Source organism: Bos javanicus, chromosome 2 (genome assembly GCF_032452875.1).
Source record: "Bos javanicus breed banteng chromosome 2, ARS-OSU_banteng_1.0, whole genome shotgun sequence".
Classification (NCBI taxonomy): domain Eukaryota; kingdom Metazoa; phylum Chordata; class Mammalia; order Artiodactyla; family Bovidae; genus Bos; species Bos javanicus.
In genome coordinates, this window is record NC_083869.1 from 98345626 (window position 1) to 98351625 (window position 6000).

A 6000-nucleotide genomic window follows, 5' to 3' on the forward strand; every position below is an offset into this window, starting at 1 on the left:
TGGATAGAGGAGCCTGGTGGGCTACAGTCCATGGGGTCACAAAGAGTCAGATATAACTGAGCAACTGAGTACAAACACGTATTTCCAGGAGTTCTTTCTTAGATCTAACCTACATATTTCTCAACCAGAAGTTTAAGCATGTCTTGAGCAAGATGGAGAACAACTTGTCAGGACAAGTCTTTTTGAAACTTTAGCTTGTTTTTCTTCAGGCAGCATTTTACATAATTGCGTTTTACACCTTTTCATATTGGGGCTAACTAAGAGCTCTTTAATAAAGCCCTGACTCATCAAGCTGGGAACCAGGCAGGTAGTGCTGAAGGGAGCAGGAGGTTGCTGCCACTCATAAACCTGCTGGAGCATTTGGTGTTGCTGATAGGGCTATAAAAAGGCCAAGGAAGAGAGACTGGTCCACAGTCCCATTCTAATAATAATATCTACTGTATACAAAACCTTTATACTGTGTGCTGGGAACTTTACTGGGCTTCCCTGGCAGCTCAGAAGGTAAAGTATCTGCCTGCAATGCAGGAGACCTGGCTTTGATCCCTGGATCAGGAAGATACCCTGGAGAAAGGAATGGCGACCCGGTATTCTTGGGGCTTCCCTTGAGTTTCCTTTGATACTTGGAACAGTCTTGTGAGTTGTCACTACTATTAATGTCCCACTTTTGCATATGAAGGAGATGAAACTTACAAAGTGAAGACACTTTCCCAAGGCCATCATGGAGCAAGGGGTGGTCCTGGACCTTTCAAATGGAGAACCACTATGCTCCCACATGATCCCTGTCCTTGGACTCGGGCAGCTCTAGCCCTCAGCACTTCCACCCTTGCCCTCTGCTGACATTAGGGCTCCAGTGCTGCCCCTCAGCTACTCATTATCCCTGCCATTCCTTAAAAATTCCTATTTATTCTTCCTGCTCCAAATCTGTTTTTCTCTTGCTTTGAATTTGTTGTTCAGTTGCTCAGTCATCTCTGACTCTTTGTGACCTCATGGATTGTAGCATGCCAGGCTTTCCTCTCCTTTACCATCTCCTGGAGCTTGCTCAAATTCATGTCCATTGAGTTCATGATGCCATCCAACCATCTCATCCTCTGTCATCCCCTTCTCCTCCTGCCTTTTATCTTTCCCAGCATCAGGGTCTTTTCTAATGAGCTGGCTTTTCATATCAGGTGGCCACAGTATTGGCGCTTCAGCTTTAGCATCAGTCCTTCCAATGAATATTCAGGGTTGATTTCCTTTAGGATTGACTGGTTGGATCTCCTTGCTGTCCAAGGGATTCGAGTCTTCTCCAATACCACAGTTAGAAAGCATCAATTCTTTGGTACTCAGCCTTTTTTATGTTTCAACTCTCATATCCATACATGGCTATTGGAAAAACCTACTGCTTTTTAATATGCTGTCTAGGTTTGTCACAGCTTTACTTCCAAGGAGCAAATGTCTTAATTTCATGGCTGCAGTCACCATCTGCAGTGGTTTTGGAGCCCAAGAAACTAAAGTCTGTCACTGTTTCCATTGTTCCCCCATCCATTTGCCATGAAGTGATGGGACCGGATGCCATGATCTTCGTTTTTTGAATGTTGAGTTTCAAACCAGTTTTTTCACTCCCTTCTTTCACCTTCTTTAGGAGGCTCTTTATTTCCTCTTTGCTTTATGCCATAAGGGTGGTGTTATCTGCATATCTGAGGTTATTGATATTTCTCCTGGCAATCTTGATTCCAGCTTGTGCTACATCAAGCCTGGCATTTCACATGGTGTACTCTGCATATAAGTTAAATAAGCAGGGTGACAATATACAACCTTGATGTACTTCTTTCCCAATTTTGAACCAGTCTGCTGTTCCATGTCCTGTTCTAACTGTTGCTTCTTGACCTGCATACAGGTTTCTTAGAAGGAAGGTAAGGTGCTTTGAATATTTGAGTTCAAATAAACTGATGCAGATGTACGTGGTGGGAGGTAAAATTTTACACTTGCCTGCAAAAATCACATTTTATCTGTTTCCGTGTAGTTGATTTGTACTCAGATTTAGCCCTGCCTGGGGGTAGGGGGTGGGGACTGGTAAAGGGCTGGACCTCTATAATGCTTCCAAATTATATTCTCTGATACATTTGGGTTGGCTCTTTTGTTTATTCATTCACCTCTTTACTTTTCAAATAGGTGTTTCAAGTAGATGTTTTTGGAACATCTATTGTTTCCTAGGTTTTGGGAATAGAAAACTAACCGGTGTGGTGTTTTACCTAAAGTATCAGTCTAGTAAGAAGATGAACAAGTAAAGAGACGAGTGCAATCTGCATATAGGTTATCCTGTAAGATGTGCAGGCACCTATGGGAACTCATAGGAGAGGCACCTAACCCCACCTGGGGCAGCCTGGGAGGTTTCCTGGCAGGTGATACCTGAACTGAGTCTGGAAGGAAGTGTAACAATACGCTAAATAAAAATCAGCAGGGGTGATCATTTCAGTCTAGAATGGTTGCATTTCCTATACTATATACATATGGAATTGTATCATATATACTCTGCCTTTTTTTTTCACCCAAAATAATTGTTTTAAGATTTATCCACATTGAAAATATCAATATCTTTTTTTTATGTTCAGTTTTATTCTAGTCTGTGGATATACCACAATTTGCTTCTTCATTCATCTCCTCATTTCAGTTCGGTTGCTCAGTTGTGTCTGACTCTTTGCGACCCCATGAACCCCAGCACGCCAGGCCTCTCTGTCCATCAGCAACTCCTGGAGCCCGTCCAAATCCATGTCCATCCAGTCGGTGATGCCATCCAACCATCTCATCCTCTGTCATCCCCTTCTCCTCCTGCCCTCAATCTTTCCCAGCATCAGGGTCTTTTCCAATGAGTCAGGTGGCCAAAGTATTGAAGTTTCAGCTTCAACATCAGTCCTTCCAATGAACATCCAAGACTGGTCTCCTTTGGGATGGACTGATTGGATCTCCTTGCAGTCCAAGGGACTCTCAAGAGTCTTCTCCAACACCACAGTTCAAAAGCATCAATTCTTTGGCACTCAGCTTTCTTTATAGTACAACTCTCACATCCATACATGACTACTGGAAAAACCATAGCCTTGACTAGATGGACCTTTGTTGGCAAAGTAATGTCTCTGCTTTTGAATATGCTATCTAGGTTGGTCATAACTTTCCTTCCAAGGAGTAAGCATCTTTTAATTTCATGCTGCAATCACCATCTGCAGTGATTTTGGAGCCCAGAAAAATAAAGTCTGTCACTGTTTCCACTGTTTCCCCATCTATTTCCCATGAAGTGATGGGACCAGATGCCATGATCTTCATTTTCTATATGTTGAGCTTTAAGACTACTTTTTAACTCTCCTCTTAAACTTTCATCAAGAGGCTCTTTAGTTCTTCTTCACTTTCTGCCATAAGGGTGGTGTCATCTGCATATCTGAGGTTATCAATATTTCTCCCAGCAATCTTCATTCCAGCTTGTGCTTCTTCCAGCCCAGCATTTCTCATGATGTACTCTGCATATAAGCCTTGATGTACTCCTTTTCCAATTGGAACCAATCAGGTGTTCCATGTCCAGTTCTAACTGTTGTTTCCTGACCTGCATACAGGTTTCTCAAGAGGCAGGTCAGGTGGTTTGGTATTCCCATCTCTTTAAGAATTTCCCACAGTTTATTGTGATCCACACAGTCAAAGGCTTTGGTATAGTCAATAAAGCAGAAGTAGACGTTTTTCTGCAACTCTCTTGCCTTTTCGATGATCCAACAGACATTGGCAAATTTGATCTCTGGTTCCTCTGCCTTTTCTAAAACCAGCTTGAACATCTGGAAGTTCATTGTTCATGTATTGCTGAAGCCTGGCTTGGAGAATTTTAAGCATTACTTTACTAGCATGTGAGATGAGTGTAATTTTTCATGAACATTTATTTGGGCTATTTCCAGTTATTTGCTATTTACAAATGAAGGTGCTAGGGGCATGTACAAGTCTTTATAAGAGTACACTCTTTTTGTTTCTCTTGGCTTAAAACTTAAGAATGGAATGACTGTGTAGAATGTAAGTGAAAGTGAAAGTTGCTCAGTCTTTGTGACCCCATGGACTATATAGTCCATGGAATTTTCCAGGCCAGAATACTGGAGTGGTAGCCTTCCCCTGGAGAAGGGAATCTTCCAAACCCAGGGATTGAACCCAGGTCTTCCACATTGCAGGTGGATTTAGCAGCTGAGCCACAAGGGAAGCTGAAGAATCCTGGAGTGGGTAGCTTATCCCTTCTCCAGCAGATCTTCCTGACTAAGAATTGAACCAAGGTCTCCTGCATTGCAGGCAGATTCTTTTCCAAATGAGCTATCAGGGAAGCCCAGTATGTGTTTGATGTTTAGAAATGAATTAACTGTGTACTAAAATGACTGTACCATTTCACATTGCCACCATCTGTGTATGAGCATTCCAGTTCCTCCACATATTCACTGACACATGGTGTATTCAGTCCCTTTAGTTTTAGCCATCCTAGTGGGTTTGTAGTAGTTTCTCATTATTGTTTTAATTTTCATTCCTCTAGTTACTAACACTATGGAACGTCTTTTCATATGCTTTTCTGCAAACCATGTACCTTTTTTTGATGATGTGTCTATTCAGATCCTTTGCCCCTCTTTTTATTAGGGTGTTTATTTTCTTAGTAGTTTTGAGACTTCTTTATATATTCTGGACACATGTCCTTTATCAGATATGTGATTTGCAAATGTTTTCTCCAAAGCTGTGACTTGTCTTTTCTTTTTCTTAACAGTGTCTTTGAAGAACATCTAATGACTGGTTATTTGCATGCATGCTAAATTGATTCAGTCATGGCCTATTCTTTGCAATTCTGTGGCTTTAGCTGGCCAGGCTCCTCTGTTCATGGAATTCTCCAGGCAAGAATACTGGAGTGGGTTGGCTTACCCTTCTCCATGTGATCTTCCCAACCCAGGGATTGAACCTGTGTATCTTCCATCTCCTGCATTGGCAGGCAGGTTCTTTACCGCTTGTGATACCTGAAAAATTGACTGGTTATTTGGGGGAGCACAAATGCCCAGAACCTTTGCTTTAATCTGGGATGACCCTGAAGTGACCTCTTAGATCCAGAGCTACCAATGGGATGAGTGGGGGCTTCTATTGTGACTACATTATGGGTCAGCTTCTCCATCTGCTCAATCTGCCTTCTCTCTTCTTCACAGCGCTTATTCCAAAGGATACCTTACAATAACCTCCTACATGCAAGTTTTTCTCTGAGTCAGTTTCCAGGAACCACACCTAAAGCAGGACCTGTGTCTGCTTTTGCTTGCTATAAATCTTTACTCTGTAATGGAATCCTACCCTTTTGTTGTTGCTCAGTCACTAAGTCATGTCTGACTCTTTGTGTCCCACTGGACTGCAGCACACACACAAAAATGTACATTGAAGAACATTTTGGTCCCTAGTTACAATTTCTGGAAATCAAGTCTTACACAAGAATATTCATAACCTTCTCCTACATTCTTGTTTCCTTAAAGAATCTATACATTACTTTAACAGAAGGATCTACTGAACCATGTGCCACTCTACTTGCCTCTCATGTGGCTCTAGCTGTAGTGCCCCTTCCTCCAAACCTCCTTCCTGCCAGACTATTGTCACTTTTCTGATCACAGCCATTTAGGTCTTCAGTAGTGGGATTTATGTTCTGGTGTCCTACAACTAGCCATGTTGCAAATCATGCATGGATTTTATGATACAACAGATTCAATCTGAGTCATCAGAATCTTGTGGCAGCTCCATAATTCATACATGGGAGTGGCTCAGGAAGCTGTGTGATGTGGTGAAGCACAGAATGAGGTTGTCTGAACCTGCATTTGCAAAACCCTTTACCGAGGAAAGAAAAAGCATCAATTGTTTGTAAGAAGAAATGAGAGATGAGGGAGGTGGTGGAAATTATACTAATGTTCCTCCAAGCCACGTCTTGACACTGGCATTCTTTGAATGACTTGCTCTCTTTATGTTTCTCTTGTGTGTGAGTGTTCAGAT